This window comes from Acomys minous, assembly GCF_964271855.1.
Source record: "Acomys minous genome assembly, chromosome: 2".
NCBI classification, from domain to species: domain Eukaryota; kingdom Metazoa; phylum Chordata; class Mammalia; order Rodentia; family Muridae; genus Acomys; species Acomys minous.
Window position 1 is genome coordinate 142,705,450 of NC_140484.1, and position 16,406 is coordinate 142,721,855.

Here is a 16,406-nt window from a genome sequence, read left to right on the forward strand (position 1 = left end):
TTTGGCGCCAGATGTATGCAAGGGGGCACAGTAAAGAAACTTCTGACATGACTGTTCCATGGTATGGTTATGTTTTTTTATTGTAGATCTGAGAGAGAGAACAGCCAGAGGCATCTGGAAGAGTCCAGAGCAGAGAAAGTAGACTGAGCATGGCCTGCAGACTGGACGTGGCCAGAGCTCTCTGCAAGGGACGGGAGAGTAGCATGGGAGAGAGGGTAGAGAAAGCACAGTGAGAGAAGCAAGGGCAGAGAATGTGGAGGATAGCCGGGTTATAGGAGGAGGAGGAGCTGGGGGGTGTGGAGAGCCCAGAGCTGGAGGGAGTTCAAGGCAGGGGAGGGGGTAAGCAGAGCTGGGGTGCTAGTGTGGACTCTGAACTGTGTAGCAGGCACTTATGACCCTGAGGGAGCCTGGAGGCCAGCATGTGCTTTGATATGCTAACAGGCACCACTGATGGCTGTGCAGCCCTAATTGCACTTCTGCCAGAGGTAGGGGAAAATGGCTTCTTTTGGCAGATAGGAGCCTGTTTCTTTTTGTATTTGATAACCTTGGGAGCCAGCTTCACAAGTTCCTGAGGAAGGCTGGCTTTTATCTACCTGCCAGAAAGGCTCCTCTAGTCCAGGCCGAGCTCACTTCTGGATAGTTGGACTGCCTTTTTTTTGGGGGGGGGGGTGGTTAGGGAATTGGAGTCTCCTTAGGGCCTGGCAGGTGGCAAGCTCCTTAACTGGCTGAGCTATCTTGTCCACCCAAGACAGTAAAAACAAAACAAACAAACAAAAACAACCAAGAAATTATAAATTCATAAGAAGTTGAAAAAAAAAAGTCCTCACTCAATTGTCCTGTGGCAATGTAACTATAATACAGATGTCAACTCAGGAACTGGTATAAGAACAATCTGGACTTATTCATCTCTCTGTGGCTTTACTGCGAGGTTACTTTCAAAACTGAGTGAGGCTGATGAAAGTGGGAACAGGGCTCTGGCAGGTCCTTCAGAGCCGTAGCTCCTGGGATGCTTTGAGTCTCTCTGACATTCCGGGACTGAAGAAGAGCAGACTTGTTGTTACTGTTAGAGCCCTAAGGATGTCATATTCCTCCAGGGAGCCCCGGAGCCCCTGCTGCTTTAAAACAGAAAGGCCTGGAGCAGCAGAGGCCGAAATGAAATCCCTGTCGTGAGAGGCTTGGTGAGGCTGCCATGCTCGGCTGTTTGGAAGCCTCTGACGTCCCCCGGGACTACCCCAGGCTTGGCTCAGCCGTCTGCCCTGCCTCTCTGCCCCTTTGTCCGTCTCTTGGCAGCTGAAGACGAGTGATAAGCATGGGAGATAGAGCACATCTGAGTTGGAATCGCTGCGTGCCCATCTGGAGGCCGGGGCTGTGAACCTGCCCGTCACTGGCAGCCAACCAGGCCCTTTTTTTTTTTCTTTTTTTTAAATCTGGAAAAACTGCCCTGAGGACAGCCGAGTGCCTCAGTGAACAATGGAGGGAAATGGAGGCCCGAGCTTCAGTGCTGGGACCCTGCCACCCACACTCCTTTGCACTGTTATTCCTGGCGAGACAGAGGTGTGGGAAGAGGAGCAGGCGAAGCTTGGGAACCAGGCGGAAGTGGAGGTCCAGTGACGTGAGGGAAATTGAAGATCGTTTTGCCTAGGTTTAGGGACTTAGTTACGAATGAGTCCGAGAGCGGCGTTAGTGGGTGTAGGAGGGTGGCTGTTAGAGCCTGTGTCTGGAACATCCCCGCTCAGGCTCCTGTGTGGAAGGCTGGTGCCCAGGGCAGCCATCCATGCTCAGAGGTGGGGCTCTGAGGAAGTGAGAGGATCAGGAGGGTTCAGACCTCAACAATGAAGCGATCCACTGAGAGAGGATTTTTGCATTTGATGGGGTATGGGGCATGATGGGAAGTGATGAGGCGGGGCCTCGCTGAAAGAGGTCCTTGGCGGTGTGCGCTGTGGGGACCATATCGTGTCCTTGCTCTTGTGACATTCTGACCACCTGTGAGGTAAGCTGCCTCGCCTCCTCCAGCACACACTCCCACGTCTGCCTCACCACAGGCCTGACAACAATGGAGCCAGCTGCCCTTGGGCTGAGTCCTTGAAACTGGGCCAAATAAATAACCCTCTCAAGTTGATTTCCTCGGGAACTTTGTCACAGTGACAGAAAGCTGACGCACAAAGTTGCCATTCTGGTAACAACAGCAGTCCTTCACCATCAGGCCAAACGGATCCACTTGGGGTGAGTGTCATCTCCACGTTAGCTCCCATGTGGATCTCAGGGACTCTGGAACCAATGAGAAGCTGAGCCTCATGACGAAGCAACAAGCACCCCTGGATTTGGGGTGTGGCTGTTAGAAGACACATTCCAGGGGACTTGGTCACTCATCTGTGGCCCTGTGACAGTAAGAAATTTGGTCAGACGGACAAGGTTGGTCCTTGGCCATACTGATTCCTGGCAACAGCAACCATTTCACCAGCTCCTGGGAAGGTCTCCTGTTATGCTTCTGCCTCCCCACCCCCCAAATTCCTGTGCTGAAGCTCTGACCCCCAATACTGCAGAATGTGACTTTATTTGGAAATAAGGTGGTTATAGATATAGTTAGATGAGTTCGTATTGGGGGGGGCGGTTTTGTTGTTTGTTTTGTATTTTGTTTTTTTCTTTTTTTCGCTGCACTGGAATGGATCTTACTATATTTATCTCAACTCTTCTTGCTTTTTCTAATATTTCTACAAACAAAGCCAAACATGTCCCATGTAATGTCTTGACGCATGGCATTAGTCTCTTCTTTCTGGAAATAGGCACAAAACCAGAACCGAACTCTACTCGTAGCCAGCATTTTCAGTGGATTCTTATAGTCTCAAAGGGATGAAGAAGCCCAATGGCACCAAAATACTGTCATATTCTCAGGAGACATTTTGCAGTTTTCCTCAGATTGTAGAGGCAAACAAAAGTAAGAGTTGCATTGTCTTCTGAGGAACAGCAGCTGTGACAGGAAGATGACCTAAGAACAAGAGGTCAGATAATCAAGTGTTGGAGAGGAAGCCTTCCCACTCAGAGGTGCCCTTCAGACCAAGACAATAAGAAACCTGCTCCTGCCCCCACCCCCTCACCGTCCACCCCCCATTCCTATCATGAACCCCTGGAGCTTCTGGCCCACCGCAAACCCTATTTGTGTAAAGGGCTGGCGGGTGTAGACATAGATCAGTTAATCCTGAAGAAATTGCTCAAGCGCCCAAGGTACGTCACCTACGTTGAGATCCTCTTGAGGTATGCTCTCTCTGAGTGAGCCAGAGCTTGGGCAAGTGGCTGCCAGGCTCATCAGAAGGCACGGAGACATTTCTCAAGAGTATCTCATCCCTGACTCAACTGAAGACCTTTGCACGATCTCCGCTTTTCCTGCTGTGAGGCAAGTGACTTTGTTACCAGTGGCAGGTGAGAGGGTATAAGGCGAGGTACGAGCTGTGGGACTTTGTCTGGAGCTGGGGCCTGCAGCTTTTTATACGTGGCACCAGGGTTAGAAACACAGAACGGAGCACTCAGATGATCCAGCCAGGATCTTCTAGCATCTTCCAGCCCTCACCACAGCTGCCCTGGCCTGCCTTGCTCTTAGCCTCATCCACAGCTGACTCTTGTCTCTTCAGAATGCATGAGGCAGAAGATAGGCAGGCAGGAGGTGGAGAGGGTGCAGGAGACTGCCTGAGGAGCTCAGATGCCCCTCACCAACCAGAGAACCGACCCTCATAAGGACCTTCGTGCTCCTGAGTGCCATGGAGTCACTGAAGAATCCCACAGGTGCCGCCTTGCACGCACTCAGACCCCTCCCATGTCTTAATTCTCACCCTTGTCACATCCCTATAGCCACCTGAGCCTTCTGCGTCTTTCTATTCCTTACCAGACCCCAGTTCCATTCCAGAAAAGTGAGGGTCCTGGCTGCCAGGTTCCTGGCCACCCCCAAAGACTTCCAGTCCTCGTTGAACAGTGCTAAAACAAACCATCTCTTACTGACACCGACAGCCTGGCCCGGCTTGGCTCTGGGGACCTACCCTACAACACGTTTGTGGAAGCTGCCTTACAGGAAAACCCGAGAAGCGAGGTGAGAAGAAAGCTGTTCTTGCCACAGCAACCAGGCAGAAGAGACTCTGGCTTGGCTACATTAGGTGAAGCAGAAACCAGCCTTGTCATAGGAGCTGGCAGCTGGCTCCTGGGCCCTGGCAGTCTCACCTGCACTTTCCAGGGGACATAAAGAGTTAAGGAGATGCATTTTCAGGAGACTGGAGCTTGGGTTTCAAGCTCTTGCAGAGCCCAGAGCTAGGGACTGTGTCCACTGTCAACACCACCACCAGACCAATAGCGAAGCAGATCAGGGGCCTCTGCCTCTCCTTGTCACTAAGCAACAGGCACAAAAGAGGCAGGATCTGGCTGAGGGCTACCTACGCCACCCACAGTCCCACCTCCCCCAGCTCCTGCCCAGCACAGCCAGGTGGGAGAACCTTCTCCACTCCGAAAACTTCAAGGTCCAATTACTACCAGCCTCAGGGTTTGGGGGGAAGGGAGTGGGACGCTGAAGAGACTTCCCTTGGAAACTGCAGAGTTGCCAAACGCTTCACTGAGGAACTGGGCTGATGACAAAGGCGAAGACTTGTGGGGAATGTGGGAGCATTGCCAGCTACTGTGATATCCACCTTTCTCTGTGAGTTCTTACAAGCCATGGGTGGACACTGCCTGACATCCTGCACCCCTCTCCCCATAGCTGTCACTAAAGGTTGCTGCACAGGGTCTTGGATAAATTTTCTAAATCAGACTCGAGGATATAAAAAGAAACTGAGTGACTGCAGCTTGTTCCTCCTTCCTACAATGTCCCCTCTTCTCCGATGGTTAGAGGCAGAGTCCCAAACAATTGCCTGTGTGAAGCCTTCTTATCTCAAAACCGTGCAGATAGGGAAGGGGAATGGGGTGAAAGCGGGAGGGAGGGAGGAATGGGAGGATGCACAGGATGGGATAGCAGTTGAGATGTAATGAGTGATTTTATTTTTCAATTAGAAAGAACAGTGCAGAGTTGGAGAAAGCTTTTTGTCTCATCAGATACCCGTAGCACATCCGTAAGTACCATGCGGCAGTGGACAGGCTAGGGGCTGCAGTCCCAAAGCCCCCTGACTAGAAAGCTAAGCGCGAGGCACTTCCTGGCAGCAGGAGCTGGCTTGAGGACTTCTTGGGCCTGGGTTTGTTGAGTACACTAGAGTTCATTAGACAAACTCCCAGGGCAGGGCAGGACCTACACAGAGAAACTGGAGATTAAAGTTTTTGTATCTATTTCCAGCCTTAGTCCATGAGCTACTGTGAGGGAGGGGACCACGCCTCATATGTACTCTTCTCCCTGTGTGTTTTGAATGGCACTTGTCACCTTGCGATGACAAAGGAGTAGAAAGACGTGAGGCAGGCTTGACCTTGTAGTTAGAACAAGCCATGAGGAAGAAACAAAACAGGAGATGGACCCACACGCTGTTATGAGCATAAATGTCAGGAATTGGGGCTGCAGAGATGGCTCAGTGGCTAAGAACACTCAGCACTCAATCGTGAGGACTGGAGTTCAAATCCCAGTACCTGTGTCTGACAGCTCACACTTGTAACTCCAAGGTACCTGATGCCTTCTTCTGGCCTCATTAGGCACCTCCACACATATGTGCACATACACTCACATATAAACATAAGTGAATAAAGGCAGAGCTCCCTCAGTTTCCCGTCAAGCCCCACTATGAGCTGGACATAATGACTCATACTGATGATCCTTGAGGCAGAAGAGGTTTCATGAGTTTAGGGCTAGCCTGGGCTACATAGTGAGTTATTAGGGAAGTCTGAGCTACAGAATGAGACCAAGTTCTCAAAACACAAAACAAGGGACACAGCTCATTGGTTTAGAATTCTTGCTGCTCATGCAGAGGCACAGAGGTCAGTCCCAGGTGTCCTTGCCAGGTGGCTCACGACCATCTGCAACTCCAGCTTCTAGTCTCCATGGATACCCACACACACACACACTGGGCATTCCCCCCCCCCACACCACACACAAGCGATGTGAATAAACAAAGCAAATCAAACAAAAGCCACTGCTGTTACAGGAAGCCTCTTGTAGGTGTGAAGTAATCCCAGGCTTCACTCCTGCTCTGTGAATGGCTTCCTAGCAGGTGTTCTGCCTGCTTTCGTCCATCCATGTCCCTCCTTGAGTCACTCCTGGGATCTACCAGCTGTCTTTTGCAGTCACTCGAGCATCCTAGGCTCATTAAAAATCTTTCCCTCGCTGCTTGCTTTTGCAAAATACCACATGCTCCTTCGAGCATAAAGAGACTTAAAGAGACTCCTGATAGCAGTATCAAAGTTGCTCGTGAATACTAGATAATTTATGAGTTTGTTCATATCCTTTGCTAAGCTCCAGATGACAGCTTGATATGCCATTATCAAACAAAACAAAGCCTGGTACCAGAGCAGATCTGGGCTCCTCCCCTCCAGCAAATGGGAGGGCAGCTGCTGCCAGGTGTGTTGAGAGAACAGGATCTAAAGTTCAGAGGTGGGGATCAGGCCACAGCATCATTCGTACTCTGCTGCTGATTGTGAGGGTGGCTAAGGCTTCGTTCTATGAAGCCAGGGTTTCCGTGGCCCCTTCCCAGAGCCTGCCCAGCAGTGCTACAGGCAGACCTTGGGCTAAGCAGTCATTGAGCATTCCCCGGAGTACAGCCTTGGATCCTGATAACTTTGGTATCAAAATCCCCATCAATTCAAAAGCTAGGGAGACCCCGCCCTGCCCCTCCACACTCTCCTTCCCACGTGGACTCTTTAGACATCTTATGACATCTTCACTCAGTGGCACTGGCAAGGTTAAATATCGAGATAAGGTTAATAGTAGCTCACGTTAATCATAGCCAAAACTGTGAGACACTGAAACTAGACTACATTTCCGTAGTCTAGATAATGCCTGCCTAGCCTGTTGGCTGGTTCTTCACACGTGTGTTTACTTTTTTTGTTGCCACTACTAACATATCTGACAAGAAGCCACTTCAGGAAGGGAGGGCTTGTTTGGCATAAGAAGGGATCCAGATGTCATGAGAAGGAAAGCATGTTAGCAAGAGCACAAAGGAGCTGGTGACATTATGGCACCTGTCAGAAAGCAGAAGTGACAAGAAGTGGTTCTGGGCTATTAATCCTCATGCTCCCCCACACCCCAGTGATCTACCTCCTCCAATGAGATCCCATGCCCTAAAGGTTCCACAACCTGGATAGAAATGGGGGACCAGGTGTCCACACACATCTGCCCGTGAAAGACAGTTTACGAGTGTCTGTTTAATCTTTGCAATAAACTAAGTATCACTATATATAATATTTTTCGCATGAGGAAAAATCAGAGAAGTTGAGTGCCTAGGTCAAACAGGTAAGAGGTAACGGGACCAGCGTCTGAGTTCCAGTGAGTTCCAGTAGCAAGGCTTGCTTTGGCCCTTCAACAGCATTCCCCCCTCCCCTAAGTGTCACCTACAACCCGTCAGGGTGTCTAGACCCCGAGCCATCCTCTCCCTTAACCCACACAGTCTAGTCATGTTGCCTTTGTGGCTGCTGTTCACCCCGCCATGCTTCCTCCCGCCACGGAGCCTTTTGTAGACGGTTAGAGTCAAGGGCTCCATTTCACTCTTCCGCAGGTGGCTCTCCAGCTGTCCGCAGGCTGCCTGCTGAGAACTCTTCCTCCTCGTGGGAGAGAGTTTGGTTCCTTCTTTCCCCTCGAGTACTGGCTGGGCCTACCAACTTCCAAAGCATAGAGGATAGAAAAGAGGTTTTTTTTTTTTTTTTAAAAGAAGCTTTTCAAGCTGGTGGCTCCATGGTTAGGAGTGCTTGCTGCTCAGAGATGAGGCCCAAGCTCAGATCCCAGCTCTCATCACAAGCCACAAGCACCAGAGACTCCAGCTCTGAGGGATCTGATGGCCTCTTCTGGCCTCCATCCACACATCTACACACACACACACACACACACACACACACACACACATCCATATACATATACATCCATATACCTACACACACACACAGATCCATATACATACACACACACATGCATATACACACACACACACACACACACACACATATCCACACACACACACACACACACACACACACACCCATGTATGTGCATAAAAACTCTTTTTAACATTTTAACTTCTGAGCCAGGTGTGGTGGTGCACACTTTTAATCCCAGAACTCGGGAGGCAGAAGCAGGTGGATCCCTGTGAGTTCGAGGCCAGCCTGGTCTGCAAAGCGAGTCCAGGACAGCCAGGGTTACATAGTGAAATCCTGTCTTGAAAAACCAAAGGAAAAAAAAATTTCACTTTTCAGCCAGGCATAGTGAGTCTAGGACAGTCAGGGCTGTTTCACAGAGAAACCCTGTCTCAAAAATACTGAAAAAAGAAAAAAATTGTTTTAACTTTTCAGGGGCAGGTGGTTAAGAGCACATGTTGCCCTTGTAGGGGGTTCGGGGTTCAGTCCCCAGCATCTGGTGGCTCACAATCATATTAACCTCAATTCCAAGGAACCCAATGCCCTCTTCTTACCTCCACAGGCACCAGAGCGAACACACAGTATGAACTGTACACACAGGCAAAACACACACACACACACACACACACACACACACACACACACACACACACAAGTAAAATTGATAAATCTAAAACAACTTAATTAAAAGTAAACTTTCCGTGAGAGATCTTGCTGGTACCGCCTTAACCAAGTGGCCAAGGTCTGTGTCATGTCAATATTATGACCTCTGAGAGAAAAGCGTCTTACCTCAGTGACATTTCTATATCCCACACACCCTGTTCCATCAGAAGAAAAGAGACAAACCCAGATTAAAGCCACAGACTGGGAGAACACATTTCAAAGTGACTCTGCTGTTAAGGATGTGCTACACAGTAACTCTTCACAGTAGTGAGAAACCCTATGCAGTCTCTGAAGGCAGCCTATGGCTGTCTGGGGACAGGAGGATGAAGGTGGAGCGACCGGTAGGCAGGAGGAAACAAGAAAACCCTGAGGGTGCTAAATATGCCATCTGATTATATGGTGTATAAATTGCATATGGCAAGCCTTGTTAAAGGGGACACTTAAAAATATTTATTTATTATTGTTATGTATTGAGTGTTCTTCCTGCATGTACACCTGTAGGCCAGATCACATTACAGATGGTTGTGAGCCACCATGTGGTTGCTGGGAATTGAACTCAAGACCTTTGGAAGAGCAGGCAGCACTCTTAACCACTGAGCCATCTCTCCAGCCCCAAAGGGGACACTTTAAATACTGTATTTTTCAGACCGTAAGACACACCTGACCATAAGATGCACCCAGTTTTTAGAGCAGTAAAACAACAAAAAAAAATTCTGAACCAAATTAGTACTGGTATAATAAAGTATTTATTAGAATAGAACAAAATACAGTAATATTAAACAGTGTTAACTCAATAGGAAGAAAGACTTAGAGAGACTCAAACACTTTTCTAGTTTTCTGGAAACCCCAAAATGTGGCCCCAGTGGAGTCAAGGATGGACAAACAGTAGCTGGAGCTTCCTTCCTTATTGGTACATATTTTACTGCACTCGCCTTACCCAACTCCCTGCAGCAAGCTGCCATGTACCTGCTTACCTGGCAGGCTAAGATCAGTGTAGTTCAGCTCAGCTCAGCACGATGGGGGAGTGGTGGGGGTGGAGGGGTGGGGGGGGGTGGGGTGGGGGGTGGGGACCAAGCTCTGTGTGATCTCGCCCACGCCTCTTCCTGTTCTCACCAACACACTGAACCCTGCGTGCGTTCCTCCTCTGGCACACTGAAAACATCAGTAAGTGACCTCTTTGTTGATGCCGGATGGACAGCATTTGGACCATAAGGTGCACCATGACTTCCCCCCACCTTTTTTTGGGGGGGCATGCATTTTATGGTCCGAAAAAATATAGTATGTGCAGCCTCAATAACTAGCTAGACACTTCCCCCCAGTTCCTCTGAACCCAGGGGTGAGGGATGCGGTCTGACCAGCAAGACACGATTGACTGTCACCTTTTGTCTGTGCACCAGTGTTTATGGAGCATGTACTATGTTCCTAGGGCTTTCACACAATTATCTCAATTAGTCCTCATAGCAACCTTAAGAATCAATAAAAGTACTTCTGTCTTTTAGATCTGGAAAATGAGACATAGGCTGTTAAATAACACAACTTGTCATGGCTGGTGAATAATGAAGATGAGATTTGAAAGCAATTTATTCAGAGCCCAGGGGAAGGATGGGGCGGTACAGAAATTCTGCGACTATACTATTGTATATTACCTTAATCTTGATGAGGGACCTAATGCTATACAGTTAGGAGAGAAAAATGAATGAGACAAAATTTAATTTCCAATAAATCAAAGTAACATAAAAGAGTAATGTATAACAGCTCTGTGTTTGAAAAGAAAGAGTGGCGTGGAAAATGAATTTCACGTTGTGTTTCTATTGGAAGAGGGCTTTTTAAAAAATGTCTCCCACCTCCATAAAGTGAAGGTGGCGCGGTTATGAAAGCAAATTAGACCACGCAGCCACACCACCGTAGGGCAGCCTCGTGACTTGGTGTGGTCCATCCTTACTGTATTAATCGTGGCTGTGGCTGGATGTGTGTATGAGTTTCTGCTGCCTGTGGAAACCTTGCTGTAGGTGAGATGTCTGCTTGCCTGTGGTCAAAGAGGCCTTCTGGAACTCCAGCCCGACGCCCCTCGGGTACAATGATGGTTACTTGCTAAATCACCTGCTGTTCCCCTAAACTACATCCGGGGACTGCTGCACTAGCAGACATCAGGCTTGACCACTGGTCAGTCTCTCCGTGTAGCTTAAGGTCAAATCAGGCGTCACTGCCGTGGTCGTTTGAATATGAAGTACCCCCCCCATAAACTCAAGTTGTGCCAGTTAGTTTTTTTATTGCTGTGATAAAACACCACGACAAAGGCAGCTATCAGTGGGAAGGGTTCGTTTTGGCCTTAGAGCTCCGGAGGAATAAGAATCCATCACCAGGACTCTGAAGGAAGGAGGAGTCAGGCATGGTGATGGGCACAGACCACGAGCTCCCATCTCAAACTGCGAGCAGGAAGCGGAGTGAGCTGGACCTGATGGGAGACCTTTGCAACGTCAAAGTCCTCCCCCAGTGACACACTTCCTCCAACAAAGGCACACCTCCTAAGCCTTCCCAAACAACCTCACTGACTGGGGACCACATGCTCAAATGCCAGAAAATGTAAGGGACAGCTCAGTCAAACTACCACACATATGTTTGAACTCTGGTCCCAGCTAGTGGTACTGTTTTTGGAATGTAAGTGCACCCGTAGGAAGTAGAGCCTCAGTGGAGGAAGTCAGTGGGTGGACCTTGAGACACAACACCTGATGCCTACTTCCTGCCTATTGGCTGCTTCCTTTCTGCAATGCAATATGACCTCTGGCTTCCATAGCCTTTCTACTTCTTCCACGAAGATCTTTCAGTCTTGAGAGGAGGGTTGTGATAAGTATGTCCCATTCAACATTGGGCACTCCATAGCCTCCTGTTCTCGGCATGTTGGTCAGTTGAGGGCCTCTGTGTTAACTGCCATCTACTACAAATAGAAGCTTCTTTGATGAGGGTTGAGAGATGCTCTGAACTGTGGGTATATCGGTAAATCATCAGGAGTCACCTAAATACCATGTCCATTTCGCAGAGTCATAGCATTGGATTCCACCCTAGGGCCTATGAGCTATGAAGCCACAGGCTCTCGGTCCCTCTAACAGTGCCAGGTGTAGTGGGTTCTACCTCAGAGAATGGACTTTAGAGCCAATCAGAAAGTAGTTGGTCACTACTACAACACTCCTGCCACTATTGCACCAGTGGGCGTGTCTGCCAGGTCAGTTGTTGTCGTTTTCAGAGGTCACAGTAGCGTGACACTGGTAACTTTTTACCTCCAGTAGCATCTGGGAGGATCATGAAAGCCAGCCAGCGGACGACATGAAGCTTCTAGGTCACGGCAGCTTTATATCACAGTGGAGAACTTACCAGGTGAAATGTTCCCCTTGGCCACACCATAATCAGGGAACACTTTCCCTTTTCCCTATTCCAAAAATATCACATTGTGTTCCTTCATCTATCATCTGCGCATCTATCCATACGGACACTTCAGCTTTTTGTGACTATAACAAAATATCTGTCATGAGCTGCTTAAGAACAAACAGAAGTCTATTAGCAGACAGTTATAGAAGTGAGAGGCCCAAGAGGGGTTGAGAATGGTTGTTCATGCCTATTATTGAATATGAAAAATAAGATAGCAGGCAACAGATATGATATGGAGAAGTTTATTGTAGGAGTGTGGGAGAAGAGGAAAGGGGAAGAGAGCCCTAATGGAGAGACAGACAGACAGACAGACAAACAGACAGACAAACAGACAGGTAGAGGGAACAAGAGAGGTAAGAGGAAGAGAGAAGAATAGGTTTGCCCTTTTTACATCCTGGGGAGCTGGAACACCTATGGTGGGCAGGTCATAGGTTGCTAGGCTGCCTGGGGACAGGTATGCTAACACCTATAATCCCAGATTAAAGAGGTAGAAGAAGCAAGAAGGTCAAAATTTTGAGAACAGTTTGGGCTACACAGTGAATATAAAGAAAGCCTGAGGCATATAGCAAACCCTGTCCCCCAAACACATGCAGCAGCGAGCTGAGAATGCAGTCCAGGGGCAAGACATACGCACAAGAGGTCCTGAGTTTAATCTCCAGCAACACACACACACACACACACACACACACACACACACACAAACACACACACAAACATACACACACACACACAAACACACACACACATAAACACACACACATATACACACACAAACACACACACACACAAACACACACACATATACACACACAAACACACACACATACAAACATACACACACAAACATACACACACAAACACACACACACACACACACACAAACATACACACACACACACACACACACACACACGCACACACACACTTCCAAAACGGACAGCTCCATTCATTCTCTGGTTTCTTGTGAGCGAGGTGGATAGTGGGCCCCCCGTGATGGGAGTTCATGGAAGAGCAAGTGGCCATATCTCAAACAGGATGCCAGAGAGTATGAATGAGCTAGGTTTGGCTCTTCTGTAACAACTCTTCCTCTCTCAAGGACTTCGAAAGGGGTAAAGCAAGAACCACCACAGGGGTCATGTGAGGAACATCTCATGTGCCCAACACCTAACAGCCCCCATAAGCTCACCTTCTTAAAGACCCCACTACCTGCCAGTACTGCCCCTCTGTAGACCAAGCCTTTGATCACCATGGACCCTTAGGAGACACTCGAGCAACAGCTATAGTGACCAGTACTATTTTTTAGTAACTGATATTTAAAATGCAAACAAAACACAAGGGTGAAAAATACACGTCCTGTGCCCACTTCTGGGAAATGATTTCTTTGAACTATTTGAATTTTCTAAACTTTGAACTCCTTGACCTTTGACTTCTTGTGATTACTATTACGCCGTCACCTGCCATCCTCACATATTTGATTTATGCTTTCTCCGTCTCGGTATCTACTGAGTCTCCGCGTGTGAGGACATCAGCATCCCTGCCTCACTTCCCACTCCTTTTCCCGCTCTTCCTCCTTCATCTTTTTCAATGATGCTCTTAATTGAGTTCTTCTGATGGTTATCATTAAACGACATGCTTAATCCTCCCTATCTTGCTCCATCAAATTTATACAAATTTATACACTTGCTCTCTATTAAAATCAATGTACTTTCATTGTAGTCTTTTTCTCCTTTGGCATTCCCTCTGCTTCTGTCAATTAACCAATAAAAAATTTTCTAGTGTCCAGGTGTTGTGGTGCACGCCTTTAATCCCAGCACTCAGGAGGCAGAGGCAGGTGGATTTTGTGAGTTCAAGACCAGCCTGGTCTAGATAGTGAGTATCAAGATTGCCAGGACAACATAGAGACCCTGTCAAGATATATGAGACGTGTGTGTGTGTGTGTGTGTGTGTGTGTGTGTGTGTGTGTGAGAGAGAGAGAGAGAGAGAGAGAGAGAGAGAGAGAGAGAGAGAGAGAGAGAGAGAGAGAGAGAGAGAGAGGGAGAGAGGGAGAGAGAGAGGGAGCAAGGGGGAAGGGGGAGCGCTAAGGACAGCTTGCAGGAGTTGGTTCTCACTGAGGATGGGACTCGGGTCATCAGGCTTGGCAGCAAATGCCTTTGCCTACTGAGCCATTTAGCTGACCAGAGCTCATCACATTTTAATGTATTAAGATGTTTGTACTAGTTATGTATGACAGTACATTTATAATTTAGTTTGTGGTGGGTTTTAAAAACAGAAAATCAGTAAAAAGAATTCAGATTTGGTGAGAAGATGACTCTGTTTTGCTGTGACACCATGTGTTGTGGCTGGGATGTGAGAACAGTGAAGGGAGTGTCTCTGCCACTAACCTGTGAGTGGGTCTAAACCTGGGGCCTCTTCCCGTTGCACGGTCTTCATTGCCTGTCAAAGCCATTGCTATATCTGACTCTCCGTCTTCCTCTTGGGTCAGAGTTGGTCATATGTGCTGTGTGGGAAGTCATCCTTTTCTCCTTAAGTTTCGAATTTTAGTCATACCGGTGAGTCTGCTGTTGTTTTGGTGATAGGGGGTGGGGGTAGAAGAATCCAGACAGACTCTCTGTAGCTCAGGCTAGCCCTCAAATAAGGCAGCCCTGCCTCAGCCACTTGAGTGCTGGGATTAGTGGCATGAACCATCAATCCTGGCTGTTTTCTTTCATTATGTTCTTGGTTTTTTGTTTTTGTTTTTGTTTTGTTGTTGTTGTCGTTTTTTGTTTTTTACTCATTCAAGCTTTGAACTGTTTGAGCTATTTCAATAAACCAGATTTTAGGTTTATTTAAAGCTTTTAAGTTTGTGTTAGGGTTTATTTAGTTTAATAAATAAATACATTGAAATTTAACTGATTCATATATAATTAGTGTTACCTTTCACTTTTATAAACTTCTTCCTAGTTTCCTTTGGTTTGCTTAAAACCTTTTCTTTTATGACATTTTAATGTAATTATTGTGTGTGTGCATACTAAAGTACACAAATTCGTTTCCTCTTAAACAGCTAAGATTTCCCTCATCTTTTATTATCTTTTTAAAAATTTTAACATGTGAGGATTAATGTTGACTGTCAGCTTAATGAGATTTAGGATCACCATAGAAATAAGCTTTAGCCATGTCTGTGAGGAAGTTTCTAGACAAACTAATAGAAGAGGGGGAAGAGCTCGCATGTGGGCAGCACCGCACTGCAGTCTGGGGCTGAGGGCATTGCAGCAGCAGTCACCACTCAGGGCTTCCTGTCGGCAGACGCAGTGTGGCCATCTGCCTCAGGCTCCAGCTGTGGAGCCTTCTCTGCCATGGTGGACTGTAGACAATGAGCTAAAACAAGCCTTGATTGCCTCTGCCAAGTGTTTTGTCACTAATATATAATGTCTTTAGATTATAATCAGGAAGATTGCCTATAGAAAAGAAAAAAAAATCTGACCCCATGGCCAGCCTAGTGCTGCCACCCCTTAGTGTTTGACCTGACGGGTTCTAAGTCAGCAGACCACAGAGACACCTGTTTGTGTTTATTTCTGTACTCTTCACAAGAGCCAAGCTGTGAAACTGGCCTACATGCCCACCAACGGATAAATGGGTAAAGAAAGCAAGGCAGATAATAGTGGAGTTTTAGTCTATTTTTAAAAAGTGAAATGTTATTTGCAGGGAAATGGGCGAAACTAGAGATCACCATATTAAGCGAAACAAGGCAGATTCAGAAAGAGAAATATCACATTTCCTCTCATGGAACATCATAAGAGAGATTGTGCTGTGGGGGAGCACTGAGAGAATAGTGGGGACAGAAGAAAAGCAAAATACCCCCTTCTCTGTGGAATACAGATTTAACTATACATATATATGTCATGTAGCATGAAAGGAAAAAGAGAAAGAAGGTGGGGAGGGAATGAGAGAGGTAGGAAGAGGGTTGAATAATGATACACATGTTTTAAAATATTGTGATTCAACTCATTATTTTGTACAGTAACTAAAGCAAAAAAAAAAAAAAAAAAAAAAAAGATCTGTGTCTTCTTATTGGCCCAGCAAGTGACTATGGTCATTATTTAAGACGTGAATACAATCTTCAACGAGCCTGAAGGGAACACAGCTTCCATGGTTTCTAATTAAGCTTCACGGTCAGCAAGTGACAATTACAGGATCCAGCCAGGCTAATAAAATGAACGGAGCTCACTTCCTAATTGGAAATGTGATGGCAGTGGGTGGCTGTGCCATCCCACCGTGTTAGCTCTGTGCCTGAGTGAGGCTCTCAAATTCTTCTCTGTTCCTTTATC

The 16,406-nt window shown here is 47.3% G+C and overlaps 1 long non-coding RNA gene across 1 annotated transcript in view; it reads right to left on the reverse strand.

The window, feature by feature from the left end:
* Window positions 1–827: 827 nt before the first annotated feature.
* LOC311588555 overlaps window positions 828–16,406 on the reverse strand; it is a 43,460-nt gene continuing 27,881 nt past the window's right edge. Inside the window, exon 4 of the long non-coding RNA XR_014776254.1 lies at window positions 828–2,986. This is a non-coding gene — a long non-coding RNA (uncharacterized lncRNA). The remainder of the gene's footprint in view (window positions 2,987–16,406) is intronic.